The sequence below is a fragment of the Dendrobates tinctorius genome, unplaced genomic scaffold (assembly GCF_039654945.1).
Source record: "Dendrobates tinctorius isolate UK_male_01 unplaced genomic scaffold, ASM3965494v1 ptg000139l, whole genome shotgun sequence".
NCBI lineage: Eukaryota > Metazoa > Chordata > Amphibia > Anura > Dendrobatidae > Dendrobates > Dendrobates tinctorius.
In genome coordinates this window covers 10467989-10489614 of record NW_027361807.1, presented here as the reverse complement: position 1 = coordinate 10489614, position 21626 = coordinate 10467989, and the positions used below count along the sequence as shown (strand labels likewise).

The 21626-nt window shown below is 42.8% G+C and overlaps 1 protein-coding gene across 5 annotated transcripts in view; it reads left to right on the top strand.

Moving 5' to 3' along the window:
• Nucleotides 1–21626, top strand: part of MYBPC1 (myosin binding protein C1) — a 221529-nt gene that overhangs the window by 61804 nt on the left and 138099 nt on the right. The window contains exons 1-2 of one of the 5 annotated variants that reach the window (XM_073545015.1): nucleotides 19695–19861; nucleotides 20471–20512. The exons of the other annotated variants lie outside the window; for them this stretch is intronic. The gene's annotated coding sequence lies outside the window, so the exon portion shown is untranslated. Of the gene's footprint in view, nucleotides 1–19694; nucleotides 19862–20470; nucleotides 20513–21626 lie in introns of those variants that run through there. 5 annotated transcript variants of the gene reach the window in all.

The following is a 21626-nucleotide window of genomic DNA, read 5'->3' as shown; positions in this document are numbered from 1 at the left end:
ATGGGGCTAATGCATTAAGCTTGAAATATGGGTGTTACATGCACTTTAATGATGTCGCTCAAAATACTTTCTTGGAAAAGCCTGGCTGCCCTTTTGTGTAAAATTAGAGCCCACTATAAATTATCTGTGTTTAAGCCAGAAGCATCCAAACGTGAATGAGCCGAGTTCCTAGAAAACAATTGCATTAACGCTTCTGGGAACAGCATTGTTGATAATTGACATGTTAGCAAACTCCATAGAGCATCATTAATAATGATTTTTCTGTTTAACACCTGCTAGATTATCTGCAAGAGTAGGCATAATGAAAGTTTAGCCTCACTTGTCTGCCGGTTACTTGTGGAGCAAACCTATTAATCCCATCTAAGACATTGTATGACACATGAAAGCACATTTGTTGGCATAAACCAAGTGCCAGTTGTCTTATTGGAGACTAGTATCTTATAATCAATCTATTTATTTCACTGTTTGATGTGAGATATTGAATGATCCCGAGACTGAACATGTAAAAATGGCAGCTTTTTGCCTTTACACAGACAGTACTGCTGTCAGAATATACCAAGGTATAATAAATTACAAATTCAACTGGGATCTGAGACTAAGTCAGGTCTGCTTCAAGTGGCAAATACTGCATCCTTAGATTTCCCAAAAGCTTTAACACGGTAGCACTTGAGAGAGTGCCACATTCATTGGAATGTGTGACTGAAGACTGGTAAGAAATGTACCCGCTATTAGCACACCACGTTGGCAATGAAAGCAGTGGCTTGCAGTCTAAAGGTGATGAAGCTAAAATATTCCAGTCTACTCCGACGTAAAGCAGATGGGGTGATGAGCACTGGAAATGTCTCACTTAAAGGGAATCGGGGCAGCACGGTGGCTCAGTGGTTAGCACTGCAGCCTTGCAGCACTGGGGTCCGCGGTTCAAATCCCACCAAGGCCAACATCTGCAAAGAGTTTGCATGTTTTCTCTGTGTTTGCATGGGTTTCCTATAAGGTATATATTCCCTAAATAAATAGAACCCATAAAGAAAAAATACATGTATATACACCTTACAATATACAATAAAGTGCAAAGTGCATATAACTAAGTGACAACAGCCTCGTGGAGCATGAGTCCCCTACACAATTGGAGCCAATTCCCCAAGAAAAAATATCCGATAAAAGTGCACATTACACAGGTCTGGTATGATGTATATAAACTAGTGTAGTATAAGGAAAGGTAACCAAAGTATAGCTTACTGTATGTAAATGAGATATAGCAAGCCATATCTGATAATGGAGTCAACAGTGACCCTTCCTAGTTACCTCCACCTACAGACCTGTGATGGACATGACCACTAGCAATTCTCTACCCCCCTGAGACGAAGCTAGGGCGAAATGTGCGTCGGGGACTCACGCTTTACAAGGTCATGGCCATCACAGGTGTGTAGGTGGAGGTAACTAGGAAGGGTCACTGTTGACTCCATTATCAGATATGGCTTGCTATATATCAGTTACATAAGCTATACTTTGGTTACCTTTCCTTATACTACACTAGTTTATATACATCATACCAGACCTGTGTACTAATCTTTGCACTTTTATTGGATATTTTTTCTTGGGGCATTGGCTCAAATTGTGTAGGGGACTCATGCTCCATGAGGCTGTTGTCACTTAATTATAGGCACTTTGCACTTTATTGTATACTAGCTGAAGAGCCCGGCGCTGCCCGGGCATAGTAACTAACTGTGGTTAGTTGTAGCAAATTATAATTATCCTCCATCCCATAGTCCCATGCCCATATACCCATCATACAAATCCACGATCCCATAGGCCTGTGCCAATATACCCATCATACTTATCCTCCATCCCATAGTCCAGTGCCCATATACCCATCACACATTCTCCATCCCATAGTTCCATGCCCATATACCATCACACTTCCTCCATCCCATAGTCCCGTGCCCATATACCCGTCATACATATCCTCCATCCCATAGTCCAGTGCCCATATACCCATCACACATCCTCCATCCCATAGTCAACCATTATGACATCATAATGAGCGGCAGGGCTTGCAACCTATGATGACATCAGCGTCGCCATGGCAACCATTATGACATCATAATGAGGGGCGGGGCTTGATACAAACACACTTTTTCCCCATTATGTAGATAGGGGCAAAATTGTTTGGTGAATTGGAACGCGCGGGGTTAAAATTTCACATCACAACATAGCCTAGGACACTCTCGGGGTCCAGACGTGCGACTGTGCCAAATTTTTTGGCTGTAGCTGCGACGGTGCGGATGCCAATCCCGGACATACACACATACATACTGTACAAACACACACACACATACATACACACACTTGAGCTTATATATATAGATTGTAAGGTATATATGTGTATTTTTTCTTTATGGGCTCTATTTATTTAGGGAATATATGCCTTATAGGGCTGTATGTATTTCACTTATATGTACTTTGCATTGTATCACTAGTGGCCACTCCTGCTTATTGCCTACTGGCTATGATAATCAGCTAGGGTCATTGTAGACTAGATTATATGCTTTCCTACCTGGATTGTATGAGTCACACTTTAGTTATACTATATTGGTCTATATATACCATACCAGCCCGGTGTAGGAATTTCTGCACAGTATATATCTGTTTGGATAACTTTAGTGACACAGTTCATGCAATATAATGTACATACAAATATTTTTGTCTGACCGTATGTGCAGAGTATTTATAAGGCACTATTATATTACAGAGCAGGTTACTTATTTTTGTACTGGTATTGTACTGTTATACTGCTCTGCACTTGTATACATGTCTTATGCTCCTTCATAGTGCTTGTGTGTCACATGGCAGTATATTTACACTAGCTATGAACCCGTTCTACGCCCGGGTGGTGAGCATTTTAATTGGTATATGGTCTACTATCCTGGTATGTGCTGCCACCCTCCTATCCTGGTACGCATGGCACCCCTGAGTCCTATCTTGGTATGCATGGTACCCTCACCCCCCCAATCCTGGTATGCATGGCACCCCATTCTTCATCCTGGTATGCATGGTCCAGTCACCCCTCAATCCTGGTATGCATGGTACTCCCTCATCCCTATCCTGGTATGCATGGTCCCCTCACCCCCATCCTGGTATGCATGGTCCCCTCACCCCCATCCTGGTATGCATGGTCCCCTCACCCCCAATCCTGGTATGCATGGCCCCCTCACCCCCTATCCTGGTATGTAAGGTCCCCTGACCCCCTATCCTGGTATGCATAGTCCTCTCATCCCCCAATTCTGGTATGCATGGTATCCCTCATCCCCCAATCCTGGTATGCATGGTCCTCTCACCCCCCAATCCTGGTATGCATGGTGCTCCCTCATCCCTATCCTGGTATGTATGGTCCCCTCACCCCATATCCTGGTATGCATGGTTCCCCTCATCCCCCAATCCTGGTATGCATGGTACCCCTCATCCCCCAATCCTGGTATGCATGGTCCTCTCACCCCCCCAATCCTGATATGCATGGCATCCCATTTTTCATCCTGGGATGCATGGTCCCCTCACCTCCCAATCCTGGTATGCATTGCACCCCATTCTTCATCCTGGTATGCATGGTCCCCTCACCCCCCTTTTCATGGTACCCTTCATTCCCCAATCCTGGTATGCATGGTATCCCTCATCCCCCAATCCTGGTATGCATGGTACCCCTAATCCTGGTATGCATGGTACCCCTCATCCCCCAATCCTGGTATGCATGGTACTCCCTCATCCCTATCCTGGTATGTATGACCCCATATCCTGGTATGCATGGTACCCCTCATCCCCCAATCCTGGTATGCATGGTACCCCTCATCCCCCAGTCCTGGTATGCATGGTACCCCTCATCCCCCAATCCTGGTATGCATGGTACCCCTCATCCCCCTATCCTGGTATGCATGGTACCCTTCATCCCCCAATTCTGGTATGCATGGTCCTCTCACCCCCCTATACTGGTATGCATGTACCCTTCATCCCCCAATCCTGGTATGCATGGTCCTGTCATCCCCCAATCCTGGTATGCATGGTACCCCTCTTCCCCTATTCCTGGTAAGCATGGTCCTCTCACCTCCTCTATCCTGGTATGCATGGTACTCCCTCATCCCTATCCTGGTATGTATGACCCCCTATCCTGGTATGCATGGTACCCCTCATCCCCCAATCCTGGTATGCATGGTACCCCTCATCCCCCAATCCTGGTATGCATGGTCCCCTCACTCCTATTAAAACTACACACATACAAAAAAAACCCATTTATACTCACCCTTCTTTCCTTTGCTCCAGCGCTGTCACCATGTTCTGCTGGAGGCCGGGGGAGGAGTCTGGTGCCGGAGTACGCACATGCCCATAGTGCTGTCAGGCGCCATATTGCTGAAGACACACTGCAAGTGTGTCTTCATTAAAATGACGCTGGATCACGCTATGCGCATGCGCGATTCCGACCGCACTCCCGCTCCGGTCTCCGGCCGAAGAGAAGTGCCGCGGCAACGCTCCTCCCGGTCAGGTAAGTATGCATGTATGGCGTCGGAAATGGCGGTATGCAGTGTGTACAGTACCGCCATCTCCGGCACCATACACACTCCTCACCGCTGGCTGCCTCATTCTGTCTGGAGCCAGACTTCCGACAGAGTGACGCTTACAGCGTTATATTATAGATATTTGCCTTGTTGTAAGTGTTTATTGGACATGTATCTCCTTTTAAATTATTTTTATTATTTTGTCATTTCATAATAAAGGCTATTTAATTTATGGCTTTACTTCTCTTGCCTTGTTGGATGTTGTAGTTCATAGAAGTGCCATTTAATTTAGGCCCAAATATTTGGATATATTTTGATAGGGAATTTAGATTATGAGCCCCATCGGGGACAGTGATGATAATGTGTGCAAAAACTGTAAAGCGCTGCGGAATATGTAAGCGTTATGTAAAAAATAAAGATTATTATTGTTATCTGTCAGCAGGTTTTTTCTACCTCATCTAAGAGCAGCATGATGTAGGCAAATAGACCGTGAAACAAAGGATGTATCATATAAATTACTGGATACAGCAGTTCTGACACAATCATTGTTTTTAGATGCAGCATGAAGCAGAGCTGAGAAAGCTAACCCCGCCCACACTACCCTCTCTGTGTACCTTGTCTGTAGACAGTGACCTGCTTATCACAGGAGGGGGAGGAGTCAGACTAGGTCTCACGCCCTGATGTAGTCTGAGCAATGACAATCAACAAGTGATAAAACATTCAATGAAAGTTAACAACAGCACACAGCCTAACGTGTGACACATCATTGAAATCTGTGTTTTAACCTCTACATCATGCAGTCCTCAGATTAAATAGCAAAAACCAGCTGACAGATTCCCTTTAAGTAACAATATGTTACTGACCTATTATTTTCTGGATGTTTTCGAACTTTCCACAACCATTACAAGCAACCAATAGCATTCTGTACATACAATACAAAACTGCACCATAGTGTAAAAATTGATGGTACCAAAATCAGAAGAGCCATAATCATAGAATTATAAACGATCCTCTTACTATCTGGCCAGTCACATAGCACTTTTGCCCCTTCTGTTGGATGTTACATATGAATACCTGAAAAAAACAAATTCATGCAGAACTCCTGATGGATCCATAGAGTACAATGACTGAACCAGAGTTAAAATGGATTTTTTTCTGGTGGTATCCATCTTTTCAGATAGGCACAAGAGTAGATGTATGACTCCCTTCCAAATAAGGACTACATTCTTTCCCATTAGTCACTAATAATTTAGAATATTTGATACTCTGACCCCTGTCTGGTATTCCAGAACTCACTAAAGCTCATGTATAGGATGTGAAGTTTTAATCACCTCTGTTAAAATAGCAATAGTATAGTTAAAAAACTGCAGTGATTATATTAGAAATGTAGTGGTAGGTGTCTGTCATTAGTGGGACGTTATTAGGGCAGCAGTCCCATACAAGTTTGTACCAGCTTGCCAAACAGCATTCTATAAAGAGATATGAGCAAAGAGAAAAGCAAGAAAGTCCGGCAAGTCTGTGAAGAAAAGCATGTGTCTGGGATTCTAAGCTAGATTGTGCTCTATCAGATCAAGGAAAACGTTGGTATCAACAGATCTACTAATACCATAAGGCCTCCTGATCCTAGTTCTAGTGAGGCCTCTAGTTGGTTTGGGGCTTTCCACCTGACCTGAAAAAGCTTGTAAACCAAAGATTTTAGGATTGAGGGCTCATACTCACATACGAGAAACTCAGCCGAGTCTCGCACGTCAATACCCGGCACTCGGATCGGAGCGTTAAGCTGCATAGAAAGACATGGAGCCGCCCGCTCCGCTCCGATTGCCGGCGTCAGTGCCGGGTATTGACGTGCGAGACTCGGCCGAGTTTCTCGTATGTGAGTATGAGCCCTGATAGTAGAAATCTGGGAGGAAGTATTTAGACAAATTGCAGAAACTGTGGTTCCATAACACTAATCATGAATATACCGTCAGTAGCACCAGAACAGATTGAATGGTAGAGCGCTGGCAGAAGTTTTAGTGTAGTCAACTCCTGTTTTACATAGTAACATAGTAACATAGTTAGCAAGGCTGAAAAAAAGCATTTGTCCATCCAGTTCAGCCTATATTCCGTCAGAATAAATCCCCAGATCTACGTCCTTCTAAAGAACCTAATAACTGCAAGATTCAATATTGTTACGCTCCAGGAAGACATCCAGGCCTCTCTTGAGACCCTTGCCTGAGTTCGCCATCACCACCTCCTCAGGCAGGGAATTTCAGATTCTCACTGCCCTAACAGTAAAGAATCCTCTTCTATGTTGGTGGAAAAACCTTCTCTCCTCCAGACGCAGAGAATGCCCCCTTGTGACCGTCACCTTCCTTGGTATAAACAGATCCTCGGAGAGATATTTGTATTGTCCCCTTATATACTTATACATGGTTATTAGATCGCCCCTCAGTTGTCTTTTTTCTAGATTAAATAATCCTAATTTTGCTAATCTCTCTGGGTATTGTAGTTCCCCCATCCCCTTTGTTAATTTTGTCGCCCTCCTTTGTACTTGCTCTAGTTCCATTATATCCTTCCTGAGCACCGGTACCTAAAACTGTACACAGTACTCCATGTGTGGTTTAACCAGTCATTTGAACAGAGGCAGTATAATGCTCCCATCATGTGTATCCAGACCTCTTTTAATGCACCCCATGATCCTGTTTGCCTTGGCAGCTGCTGCCTGGCACTGGCTGCTCCAGGTAAGTTTATCATTAATCCCCAAGTCCTTCTCCATGTCAGATTTACCCAGTGATTTCCTGTTCAGTGTGTAATGGTGATACTGATTCCTTCTTCTCATGTGTATAACCTTATATTTATCATTGTTAAACCGTATCTGCCACCTTTCGGCCCAAGTTTCCAACTTATCCAGATCCATCTATGGCAGAATACTATCTTCTCTTGTATTGACTGCTTTACATAGATTTGTATCCTAATCCTGTTCCTAATCATTTTTATGCAGTTCCTAAATCTTTTCCAATGGACATTATAAAGAGGAAGTATTTAAATATCTGAGGTTTCCTGATACCTATTCCCTTTATATCCATGCAGTCACCTCTTAGTATGCAGGGGATGATATTTTTGTTTGCTGTCTTCTTGTCAGTCTCATTAAAACATATCACCTTCAACCCTGCCTGTAAGATGAGCTAGTGTTTGTGTGCGTGAAGCTGAGACAGGCTGGACACTTGACAGATGCTTCAAGACTGAAGAAGAAAGAATACACATGGCAATTAGAACTATGATTGACAGGCATGTTACCACATTGAATTAAGAACACTACTGTAACACTAGAAAAAAATCACCTTAGTGCAAAAAACATGGCTCCAATTCAACAAGGTGTTTCTGCCTGATTACTGAGATAAAAAACATGCAATGTCTCAATTGAAAGACTTTTAGCATTTTTATGGCAGTCCTGGCCAGCTCTGCCCACTTATAGAAGTGGCTGGAGCTGGAGTGGTACAGGGTGTGATGAAGCACGCCCCACTAATGATAATTTATAACACTAAAGTTGCATAAATGACACAAAATATGTACTCCAGTCCATGGCTGGAGAAACATTTCTGGCAGTGGTGCAAGGCAGCTGAAGGATGTGCCAAATTCATTAAAGGGAATTTGTCTCCTGGTTTTGGCAGGCTATTTAAATGAGGTCTGTCCGGTCCAATGGGCGGTGCTTTGGATCTTTGCCGCCTCCCCATCCTTGGCCGCTGTCCGCAGTTTTACATGAATAGGAGTAGGTGTCCGCCATCTTTCGCGCATCGTACTGCGCATGCACCGGTTAACTAGGCCCCGGAACACAGCAAAATACTTACGGGCTTAGTTGACCGGCGCATGCGCAGTAAGGCTTTTCGGCTTTGCCCGCAGCTGGGGAAAGCATACTGCGCGTGCGCGAGAGAAGAATGCTTAACGCATGCGCGAAAGATGGCGGACACCTACTCCAATTCATGAAAAAACTGCGGATGGTGGCCAAGGATGGGGAGGCGGAAAAGATCCGAAACACCGCCTATCGGACTGGACAGACCTTATTTAAATAGCCCGCCAAAACCAGGTGACAGATTCCCTTTAAATTTATCATGTGGCGCGTCTTACTGTAATGCACAGTTAATTAAAACTTGCATATAAAATGCCAGGTTTGATGATATATCTAAATAAGTCTCTTTCTACCCTTGTGGATTTACAACTTTTATTTTCTCATAAAACCCTCTTTTACTAAACAGCACTATATTCCGATTAGGCAACACTTAGCAATGTAAACTTTCATTAAAAAAGGAGTTAGAAACAGTCTCCACTTGTAGGTCTGGAAGAAATAAGGACAATTCTACAGTTAGGAAACTCCTACCTACATGTCCTACAAGAGCTGTGGACAATCCTCGTCAAGCCAGAATGCAGAGCCGCTATGTAAGAGCAGCTTCTGATCAAGCATATTCCAGTGGGGTGAGGTGAGTCAGATCTAAGAGACAACTCCTTCATTGAAGACCATAGCATACTTCTTTAAAAGGGGTATTCCCATCTCCAAGATCCTATCCCAATATGTAGTAGGCGTAATAATAATAATATTAGCAAATACCTTCAATTAGAAATGTAATATAATTCATCTGATTAGCTATGTTGCTTACCCCATGTGCTGGGCATTGCAGTAGCTTAGGTATCCATGGTTACAGCCACTCATATAGTGACAGTTAGTTAGTTATTAGTGGTTGTACCTATAGATATCTAAGCTATTGAAATGCCCTGCACAGGGAGTATGTGGCATAGCAAATCAGAAGAACTATACTATATTTCTAATTGGATGTATTTGCTAATATTATTATTTCACCTAGTACATATTGAGATAGGATCTTTTGAGATTATCAATATCCCTATCAGGAATTTCTATCAAGATTTACACTTTCTGTAAAATGAGAGATGTGACGCTAGGCAATTCTCACGGCCAAGCTGTAAGTCAGAGTGGTCAAGGAGTCCAAGGTCAGAAGCCAGGAGGGTACGTCATAAACAGAATGAAGAGACAAAAGCATAGTGAGGTAACGTTCCGAGGTCAGAGTACCGGGAGGTTAACGGATCAGAACTGAACCGTGACAGTACCCCCTCTTCTAGGGGGGCCATCAGACCCCCAGGCCTCCCAGGAAATTTTAGATGGAAGGCCCTGACTAACTGATTGGCCTTCACATCTCAAGCAGGGACCCAGGATCTCTCCTCTGGTCCATATCCCCTCCAGTGGATGAGGTACTGGAGGGAATTACGGACCCTCCAAGAATCCACAACCCTCTGAACCTCATACTCCAGGCCACCGTCTACTGAAAGCGGAGGAGGCAGGAATGAAGGAGACAATGCAGAATGGACATACTCCTTTAACAGGGATTTATGGAATACGTTAGAGATGCGAAGGGATGGAGGAAGCTTTAATCTAAATGCCACAGGATTGACCACCTCTAGGATCTCATATGGACCAGTAAACTCTGGACCCAACTTCGCTGACGGCACTTTAAGTTTAATGTTCCTAGGCGACAATCAAACCTTAACCTTTCTTAAAAACAGTGTGTGTAGCTAACACTCGCAGTCTTAAGCCACCGTCACACATTGCGATCTCTCTAGCGAGATCGCTGCTGAGTCACAATTTTTGTGATGGAACAGCGATCTCACCAGCGAGATCGCTATGTGTGACACTGACCAGCGACCGGCCCCCCTGCCGGTATCTCTGATCGTTGTTGGAATGCCCTGGACATTTCTTTACTCGCTGGTCTCCCGCTGGCCAGCACGCATCGCTGCGTGTGACAGGTGGGAGACAAGCGATCAGCGATCAATGCGCTGGTAACTAAGGTAAACGATGTATACCTTAGTTACCAGAGCGCTGATGCAGGGAGCTGGTAACCAAGGTACACATCGGGTTTCTAAGTGACGCGCGCTGCTTAGAAACCCGATGTATACCTTAGTTAGCAGCTCCCTGCATCAGGCGCTGGTAACTAACGTGCAAAGCGACGCCGGGCGCTCGGCGTCACTGGTGCTGATCACTGATGAAGCTGTCTGTTTGACAGCTCACCAGCGACTATGTAGCGACTCACCAGCGATCCTGACAAGTTGATATCGTTCTCGGGATCGCTGGTGATTCGCTATGTGTGATGGGGCCCTTAGGTATACAAGCACAAATATCCACCTCTACAATGAGCAGTTCTAGACAATCAGGCTGGATCAGAATGGGTGCTGACATAAAACACTCTTTTAATCTTTCAAAAGCCCTGATAGCACCCGGTAACCAAACCTTGAGATTCACCCCCTTACATGTAAGGTCAGTAAGTGGTTTAGCAATCTGTGAAAACCCCTTGATAAATTTTCTGTAATAGTTGGCGAATCCCAGAAAATGCTGCAAAGCCTCTAATCTAATCAATTATGGCCTGCACCTTCCCAGGGTCCATCTTAAACCCTTCTGCTGACAAGATAAACCCCAAGAAAGATTTCTGGCACAAAAAAAAACACATTTCTCTAATTTATCAAACAGAGAGTTCTCCCTCAGACTCTGTAACACAGCACGGACATGTACCTGGTGAGTGTACATGTCTGGCTAGAAAATTAAAATGTCATTGAGGTAAATCACAACAAATCTTCCAATGCAATCAGAGAAAATATCATTCATAAAATTTTGAAACACAGCAGGTGCATTAGATAATCCAAAAGGCATGACAGGGTTTTCAAAAAGACACTCAGACATTAAAAATGCCGTTTTCCACTCATCACCCTTCTGTATGCATATCAAATTGTAAGTCACTAAGATTAAATTTAGAAAACACTCTGGCCCCCCAGAAGCTGATTGCATAGGTCGGGGATGAGTGGAAGTGGGTAAGTACTTTTAACCATGATCTTGTTTAGTTCTTGGAAATCAAGGCAAGGACAGAGACCCCCATTTTTCTTTTTAGCAAAGAAAAATCCAGCAGCTATAGGGGATGAGGAAGGACAGATATGACCCTTCCGTAAACTTTCGTTAACATATTCTTTCATGGTGGCTCGTTCAGGCCCCGACAAATTGTAACGGTGAGCTTTTGGCAACTTTGCGCCAGGAATAAGATCAATAGCACAATCATAGGGATGATGGGGAGGTAGTATCTCCGCCTCTTTTTCTGAGAACACATCTGCGAAGTCCTTCAGGTTCCCTGGAAGACCCTCCAGACTAGCGGAGCATATTTGTACATTTTTTAGACATTTTTTTAACACTTTGTGCTCCATTTCACAATCTCCTTCTGACACCAATCAATAACTGGATTGTGAATCTGCAGCCATGGAAACCCCAGTACCAATCCAGCAGGTAAATTATCCAACACAAAACAGGAAATGGATTCAGAGTGGAGAGCTCCCACTTGGAGAGTGAAATCCACCGTTGCTCTCGAGACCACATTGTGAGCTAATGGTGTCACCCAGACTCAGACGTTTTCACGATGGTTTGATAGCTTGAGGACGAGTTGGACAATTTTGAAGAAAATGTCCAAAGAGACCACAGTATAGGCAAAGTCCAAGATCTTGTCTTTGTCTTCTCCCCGCATCTTGAAGACTGGCAACTGTAACCTCGGGTAAATGGACCAGCTCCGGGGGAGTATTACATGCGGCCTGCTGTTCACCATATCTCTCATGGATTCTGCGGTCCATTCGTAAGGCCAGAGTCATGGCCTCCATCAGAGAAGAAGGGGCGTCATGGAGGACCAGAGCATCCTTTAATGTCTTGGAAAGGCCTCTTTGGAACTGGCACCTGGGAGCAGCATTGTTCCACAGAACTTCTTTGGACCACTGCCAGAACTCAGTTCAGTAGTCCTCAGCTGTGCGACCCCCCTGTGCCAAGTTCATGATCTTAGCCTCTGCAACCTGGATTCTGTCAGGTTTGTCATATATCAAACCTAAACTGTCAAAAAGGCATCAACGGAAAACCGTTCTGGGGCATGTGGGGACAAAGAAAATGCCCAGGTCTGAGATCCCCCTCGCAGTAGGGACATGATTATTCCCACCCACTGATACTCCTCCCCAGACAACCAGAGGCGCAGGGTAAAAAAATACCTTACTGCTCTCCCTCATACCCTAAACTGGTCTTTCTCCCCAAAAAATTTATCAGGGAGGGATATAACAGGTTTGGGAGAGGCCAACTGTACATCAGAGGGTAGTGACGTCACAGCCACTGCCGGCAATGGGGGGTTATGGGAGGTCTTCATCAAGTTATTTATCTGACCCTGCAACTGATATGGGAAGACTCCAGACTCTGGTAATCCTTCGCCAGATCCTGAGTCATCTGCATCAAATTCGCAACCTGGTCACAAAGCGTGTGAACAGGATCCATACTGGCGAAAAAGAAAAACATAGCGGCCAGATGTAATGTGACGCTAGTCACTTCTCATGGCCAAGCTGAGAGTCAGAGTGGTCAAGGAGTCCAAGGTCAGAAGCCAGGAGGGTACATCATAAACAGAATGAAGAAACAAAAGCGTAGTCAGGTAACGTTCTGAGGTCAAAGTACCGGGAGGTTAACAGATCAGAACTTAAGGGGTTAAACAGGGGGATGGTCAGAACGAAATCCAAAGTTAGGCAACAGATCAAGCAAACAGAACACAAGGCACAAGAGAGCACAGAGCACAAACCTCACAAGATGAATGTACGCCTGGCAGTGGCCTGGGAGAAGCTGCTCAGTTAAGTAGGCATTGCAAATACTCAAGATAGTGAACACCTGAGACAGTCGACGCCTCCCTGTCACAGATTGGCTAGTCAAGCTGTCAATCCACACACTGACAGCTCAGCATGCCCCTGTACCAGATTGGATGGCCATGCTGGCCATCAAAGTACTGACAGCTTCAGCACACCCCTGTACCGGATTGGACGGACGAGCTGTCAGTAACTGCATCCCAGACACCCTGAGGGGTGGAACTGTGACAAGAAGTACACGCTTAAAAAACAGGTCAATGAAAAATAGGAAGTAAACAAGAGACATAGTCAAGTGATATAAGGAAACAGATCTATAATAGTCAATGCCAATTTTGGGGCAGCATTATGGCTCAGTGGTTGGCACTCACAACTTGCAGCAAAGGAGTCTTTGCTCTGAATTTAATCAAGGGCAACATTTGAATTTCCAGGTATTCAAGTTTCATTCGCATTCCAAAAGCTTACAGTCATATGTAAAAGTTTGGGCACCCCTATTAATGTTAACCTTTTTTCTTTATAACAATTTTGGTTTTTGCAACAGGTATTTCAGTTTCATATATCTAATAACTGATGGACTCAGTTATATTTCTGGATTCAAATGAGGTTTATTGTACTAACAGAAAATGTGCAGTCTGCATTTAAACAAAATTTGACCGGTGCAAAAGTATGGGCACCCTTATCATTTTCTTGATTTGAACACTCCTAACTACTTTTTACTGACTTCCTGAAGCACTAAATTGGTTTTGTAACCTCATTGAGCTTTGAACTTCATAGCCAGGTGTATCAAATCATGAGAAAAGGTATTTAAGGTGGCCACTTGCAAGTAGTTCTCCTATTTGATTCTCCTATGAAGAGTGGCATCATGGGCTCCACAAAACAACTCCCAAATGATCTGAAAACAAAGATTATTCAACATAGCTTTTCAGGGGAAGGATACAAAAAGTTGTCTCAGAGATTTAACCTGTCAATTTCCACTGTGAGGAACATAGTAAGGAAATGGAAGAACACAGGTACAGTTCTTGTTAAGCCCAGAAGTGGCAGGCCAAGAAAAATATCAGAAAGGCAGAGAAGAAGAATGGTGAGAACAGTCAAGGACAATCCACAGACCACCTCCAAAGACCTGCAGCATCATCTTGCTGCAGATGTTGTCACTGTGCATCGGTCAACAATACAGCGCACTTTGCACTAGGAGAAGCTGTATGGGAGAGTGATGCGAAAGAAGCCGTTTCTGCAAGCACGCCACAAACAGAGTCGCCTGAGGTATGCAAAAGCACATTAGAACAAGCCAGTTACATTTTGGAAGAAGGTCCTGTGGACTGATAAAACAAAGATTGAGTTGTTTGGTCATACAAAAAGGCGTTATGCATGCGCTGTATTGTTGACCGATGCACAGTGACACCATCTGCAGCAAGATGATGCTGCAGGTCTTTGGAGGTGGTCTGTGGATTGTCCTTGACTGTTCTCACAATTCTTCTTCTCTGCCTTTCTGATATTTTTCTTGGCCTGCCACTTCTGGGCTTAACAAGAACTGTACCTGTGTTCTTCCATTTCCTTACTATGTTCCTCACAGTGGAAACTGACAGGTTAAATCTCTGAGACAACTTTTTGTATCCTTCCCCTGAAAAGCTATGTTGAATAATCTTTGTTTTCAGATCATTTGAGAGTTGTTTTGAGGAGCCCATGATGCCACTCTTCATAGGAGAATCAAATAGGAGAACTACTTGCGAGTGGCCACTTTAAATACCTTTTCTCATGATTTGATACACCTGGCTATGAAGTTCAAAGCTCAATGAGGTTACAAAACCAATTTAGTGCTTCAGGAAGTCAGTAAAAAGTAGTTAGGAGTGTTCAAATCAAGAAAATGATAAGGGTGCCCATACTTTTACACCGGTCAAATTTTGTTTAAATGCAGATTGCACATTTTCTGTTAGTACAATAAACCTCATTTGAATCCAGAAATATAACTGAGTCCATCAGTTATTAGATATATAAAACTGAAATAGCTGTTGCAAAAACCAAAATTGTTATAAAGAAAAAAGGTTAACATTAATAGGAGTGCCCAAACTTTTACATATGACTGTATATACAGTAAGTTGTCCCTATTTTTTTTATTTCAGAGACAGACATTAGGTTGTTAGCCTATTGTTGGGGTGAGTGGTAATTATCTGCTAACCTATTTATTCATTTTAGTAACTTAGCTTAAAGTGTAACTGTCATAATGATTTCATAAATCAATAGTACTCTCGAAAATAAGAAACTTTCTAATATTATCAGAGAAATCTACTTCTTTCGCCTCTTGGACTGAACTTCCATTTTCAATATTCTTAATTCACTGGTAAAATCTGAAAATCTGTAGTCAGTGAAGACATATTTTCCCATTCCTGAGATAGGAGATGACAGTTGGTGTCAATAAAGTTCTATGGAAAGTGGAGGAGACACAAAGAGACATTTTAATGCAAGTTCTCCTGAAACCACAGTTACACTTTATCACTAAAGTTACTAGTTGCAAGAAGTCCAACTGCATTGGAAATTTTGTGTCTTGTTTGATGCAGTGCCTTCAGGGTCACAATGCCACCGCATTGAATTGTATTGCGATGTAGCAGCGACACCTAGCAAATTTTTTTCACGCAACAGATGGATTGCCCAAGTCATTGTGTAGCTCTGGCCTAAGTGTTGTTTTATAATATTATCTAGCTTTATAAAATACACAGACACCATTAGTTCAAAAATTAGTGTAAAAGTCACAAATCCAAATTTATTTTTTCTAAATCTGGGAAAATAATTTCATCTCAGCAGTGGAAATCAAACCTAATGATGAAGTCCCTGAGAATGATAAAGGTAAGTGGAGCCTGGTATGTGATTTGTTTAGGCCAGTAGTAGAGGACAGTAGTAGATTAGTTTGTATTTTGCACAATTTGTTTTATGCATGATGCCACAAAAGTTTTAGTGAATGTTGTGCATCCTTCATGCATTACCAGTTTTTTTTCTTTCAACTCTCATCTAAAGCATAAAGAACTAGAGCATTTAAAGGGGTATTCCCATCTTAAACCTTTATGCCATATAAATGCATGATTACGCACCAAAAGGTGATAAGGTTCAATGACCTCTGTTCACCAATTCTGCTGTCCCCACAAAGTTGTGGCAGCACATGAAAAAGACTTGGAGACAAGATACCCTTTTAATGTTTATTCTAAATTGACCTGTTAGATTCCAAAAAAGCATGTAAAAAAAATGCATGATTTTCTCTCTTGATTCATATACTGATATCATTCAGTAGCATTTGGCACATGTAACAGCACCGTAAGGCCAGAATCACATGCAATACGAACAGACTACAATGTGTGCACAATTATAGGGTAGTTTGTATTTCTGATGAATAATTTTATCATTGAGCAACTACGGTGCTGTGGATCAGACAAAAAGGTTACTAGACCTATAAACTTAAGAAAGTAAAAGTAAGATTTTTTCTTTCTTAGGAGAATATCTGTGTGTGCATAATCATTGGGCAACTAAATGAGAAATGTAAATTTCTCAATTGTTTATTGTCATCTGATAAAGCGAGAATAATAACCAAACAACTCAAAATGTACAAAAATACGTTGAAAAGCAATGTTAGTGACCAATATTGCCACCCTTCTTTTCAATAATGGTCATAAGTTCCATCTATGGAGTCTGTCATTTCTTTTTTGGTGATTAACTCTTTGGTCAGCCCTAACCACAGCCTCCCAGACGCTGTTCAGATAGATGACTGTTTGCCTTCTCTGTAAATGTCCTATTTAGATCTCAGGGCCCACAAGTTCTCAGTAGGGTTTACGTCAAGCGAGGAAAGGGGCCATGTCATTATTACTTCATGTTTAATGCCTTTACTGGCTAGCCGAGCAGTGGAGAACTTCGATGCATACCAGGGATCATTGTCCTGCACGAAAATCATGGTGCTCTTGAAAGATACAGACTATTTTCTGTACCACTGCTTGAAGAAAGTGTTTGCAAAATATGGCAGTAGGTTTGGGAGTTGATTTTGAGTCCATCTTAAAATAAAAAAGGTCCAACTTGTTCATCTCTAATAACACCAGTCCATATCAGTACCACACCTTCACCTTACTGGCTTCTGAGTCAAAGTGGAGATCTGTGCCTGTTACGGATCCAGCCATGGGCCCATCCATCTGGTCCATCGAGAGTCGCTCTCATCTCATCAGCCCATAAAACCTTTGAAAGATCTGTCTTCAGATATTTATTTGCTCAGTCTGTTCTGTGGTGATCAGGTTTCAGCCTCCCTTCCCTTGTCCATGTCTCTGAGCACTGAACACCTTGTACTTCTGTGTCTTGTTCAGTGGTGGTCAGGTCTCAGCCACCCTTACCTTTTCCATGTCTCTGAACACTGAAGACCTTGTACTTCTGTGTCTTGCTCACTGGTGGTCAGGTCTCAGCCTCCCTTACCTTTTCCATGTCTCTGAACACTGAAGACCTTGTACTTCTGTGTCTTGCTCACTGGTGGTCGGGTCTCAGCCTCCCTTACCTTTTCCATGTATCTGAGCACTGAACACTTTGTACTTCTGGGTCTTATTCAGTGGTGTCGGGGTTTCAGCCTCCCTTACCTTTTCCATGCCTCTGAGCACTGAACACCTTGCACTTGTGGTTGGAGACTGTAGTTCTGGAATATGACAGCACTGGAGGATAATGGGTTTCTCGTTTGATTCTTCTCAAATATTTGGCAGTTAATGCACATTTTTCTTGTCAACACATTTTTCGTGACTGTTGACTATTTTAAACAAAACTTAGCAATTTCAAGAGAGCTGCATCCCTCTGTAAGATTTAACAATTTTTGACTTTTCAGAGTCCGTTAAATTTCTTTTTTGACCAATTTTGCCTGAGGAAAAACAGGCTGCCTAATAATTCTGCACATCTTGATAAAGAGTTTTGACATCATTAGGCCACACAACCCTCATTACACAAATACAAATCAGCTGACCTGCGTCATTCAATAATCAATCAAGTTTATACAGCTTGGAGTCGGAAAATCTGCATAAAATGTTGACCTGGTCAATAATTGTGCACACAGTGTACTATCAATCATGCAGTGTCTGTTACAGAAATACTTGCATCCCCACTGAAATAACAGTTCTTGAGCACATTTCCCTTATTTGTAGTGTTTAACTATATTTCATGGGATTTCTGTACACCCACTGGATCTTGAAGGGATCTATCATCATTTTTTGCCACCTAAACTGAGAGCATTAGGCCGGGGTCACACTAAACGACGCAAAATACGTTCAGTATTTTACATGCGTAATACGGATGAATGGCCCCTAAACAGTGCTCCGTATGTCATCCGTAATCAAGGTGTGGTCGCGTATTTTGCGCATGTCAGCATCCGTATGTAATCAGTATGGCATCCGTATGGCGAGATTTTCTCGCAGGCTTGCAAAATGGACATATAATGGAGCCCTATGACAGGGTTTATAACACAAACCAAAGAATAGATATAGACACATAGAATGCATATATATATATATGTATTCTATGTGTCTATATCTATTCTTTCGTTTCTTTATTAAAACTGGCAGTGTGAGTTTACTGTATAGCGCACTGAATTGCCGGCTTTGCTAAAAGACACCTGGTGCATATTTCTCGCAAGTCACATGTGTGGTCCGTGTGTAATCCGTATTTTTTGCGCACCCATAGACTTACATTGGCGTACTATGGGCGTAGTACGCTGACAATCGCAGCATGCTGCGATTGTCACGGACCGTAGAATACGGATGAGAAATATACGGCTGGTGCGAGGGACCCCATAGAGAATCATTGGTCCGTGTGTAATGCGTGCTTTTAATGCCTCTCACTCGTCCGTATTCCTCGCCAGTGTGACCCCGGCCTTAATATGTATAGCAAGATACCATGATTCCAGTGATGTGTCACTTACTGGGCTTCTTGCAGTGGTTTTGATAAAATTATTGTTTTATCTGCAAGAGTTTATAGAGAACTATAGGTAGTGCTCCATATTCATGAGCTTTGTATAAACTCACCCTCCCACTAATTAGCTGGCTTCTGCTTATGCACAGTGTACCCAGAAAACCATCAATCAGTGATGTGGGTGGCGTTACACAGAGCTCAGCATTCAGAGAACTGTCAGATCTGCAACAGACAATACAGTAATTTTAACAAAACTTTTGCAATCAGCCCAGAAATCAGTATCTCTTCTTGTACATCATGCTGCTCATAGATGGGATAGCAAAAATTTGTTGACAGATCCCTTTAAATGGCTACTTAAAGGACCCTTTGCATAATCCCCAAAAAGGCACGTAAACATTTAGCCTCATCAATCAAAGCCACACATAAGGAGGACATGTTATCGCTGCAGCCAAGCACACAAGACATATTGGTGCTGAGGAGGTGGGGGATCCAAACGGTATTTGTTATTTTTACTCATTAGTACATAATAAGAGGAGACTTGTGAAGCTGAACCGGGTGAGCAGAAACCAATTTGGACCCACCCAGATGAATGTTCTTTCTATTCCCAGCTCTTTACTAATCTGGTTTTTTTGAAAAGCATAAAACATGGATGCCCTCACTGAGAGACGCTGTCAGTGTATGTGCGACCTGTGCTTTAGGCATTAATCACTGCACAGTCCGCCTTTAGGGTAAGTACACACGTTGAGTATTTTCAGCATATTTTTTTTGCACCAAAAAAAGGGTATTGGCAGGAAAAATGCAGGTAAAATACGTGCATTTCTCATGTGTTTTTTATATTTTTTACGCATTTTTTTCCCGTTCTGACATGCAGCAGTTTGAAAAAAATTCTTTAATGGTTCAAATTCACAAGGAAAAAATAAGCAGCATGTACATGAGATTTCAGAAATTTCAGTTTGCTGGTACTTTAAAATACTGTTTGTTTTTTTTTTGCCTTGAAAAATGTGTTGAGAAATCATGGCAGCGTGTGAACAAGCCCTCATGTTATAGTGTTAAGCCGGGATAACACTACCGTGTGTGAGGCGAGAAACTCACACGAGTCTCTCGCATCAATACCAGGCGCTGCCGCCGGCACACAAAACCGGAGCTGCCGCTGCATGTATTTGGGTGTTGATGCGAGAGACTCGGGCGAGTTTCTCGCATCACACACTCTAGTGTGATCCCGGTCTTACACTGATAAGCTAGGAAACAGCCATTTGAAAACAAGCAGCAGTGATTTCATTAATTTATAGGAAAACTTACATTTTTTTAACAAAAAAATAATTGTACTTCCTGCACAGAACAAAGCAAACCCAATGATGTTGTGCCTCAACAAGAGAAAGGTGAGTGGACTGTAGCTGTACATCATTCGTAGTAGTCACAGAGATTGCAATGTCTGAATGTTCTCTACTTTTTGCATGCATGACCATTATTAGGCCTCGGTCACACATTCAGTATGTGGTCAGTATTCTACCTCAGTATGTGTAAGCCAAAACCAGGAGTGGGTGATAATCCAGAAGTGGTGACGGGTTTCTATTACACTTTTCCTCTGACTGTCCCACTCCTGGTTTTGGCTTATAAATACTGAGGTAAATACTGGCCATACACTGAAGGTGTGAACGGGGCCTTAATTGAAAAAATTCTACTTTAATGTTTGTAATTTTGTAAAACTTTGTTTTGCTACTTTGCTTCATTTCCTCAGTTTTCATAGTGAAGTCCCAATATTACTTGGCTGGGGTCAAACTTGCGAGTGTGATGCGCGAAACTCGTGTGAGTTTCTCGCATCATTACCCGACACTGCCACCGACACTCGGGACCGGAGTGTGAGGTATTTCTATGCAGCCGCACACTCCGGTCCTGTTCCGGCGGCAGTGCCGGGTATCGATGCGAGAGACTTGCGCGAGTTTCTCGCATCACACTCGCAAGTGTGACCCCTGCCAAAAGGAAACTTTCATGTCTAAAAATGTTATTTACCAGCAGATAAAGGGTTAATTTGCAAGTAATTAGCATTAAACTGTTGCCTGGCTGCCAAGCTGAAAGCTATTGAGAGAAGACTAAGGCCGGCGTCACACTAGCGAGAAAAACGGACAAGTGCTATGCGATAAAAAAATCGCATAGCACTCGGACCAATGTTAATCTATCATCCGATTTTTTTCTCTCCCGTTTTAAACGGGCTGAGAAAATCGCAGCATGCTGTGATTGTCAGCAATTCTCGGCCAAGACTCGCCAATGCGAGAAAAAAACTGATTACACACGGACCACAAGTGTGACTTGCAAGAAATATGCAACGGTGTCCTTTAACAAAATCCGGCAATTCAGTGATACAGTAAAACCACACTGACATGTTTAATAAAGAATAGAAAGAACAGATATATACACATAGAATACATACAGTGGGGCAAAAAAGTATTTAGTCAGCAATAGTGCAAGTTCCACCACTTAAAAAGATGAGAGGCG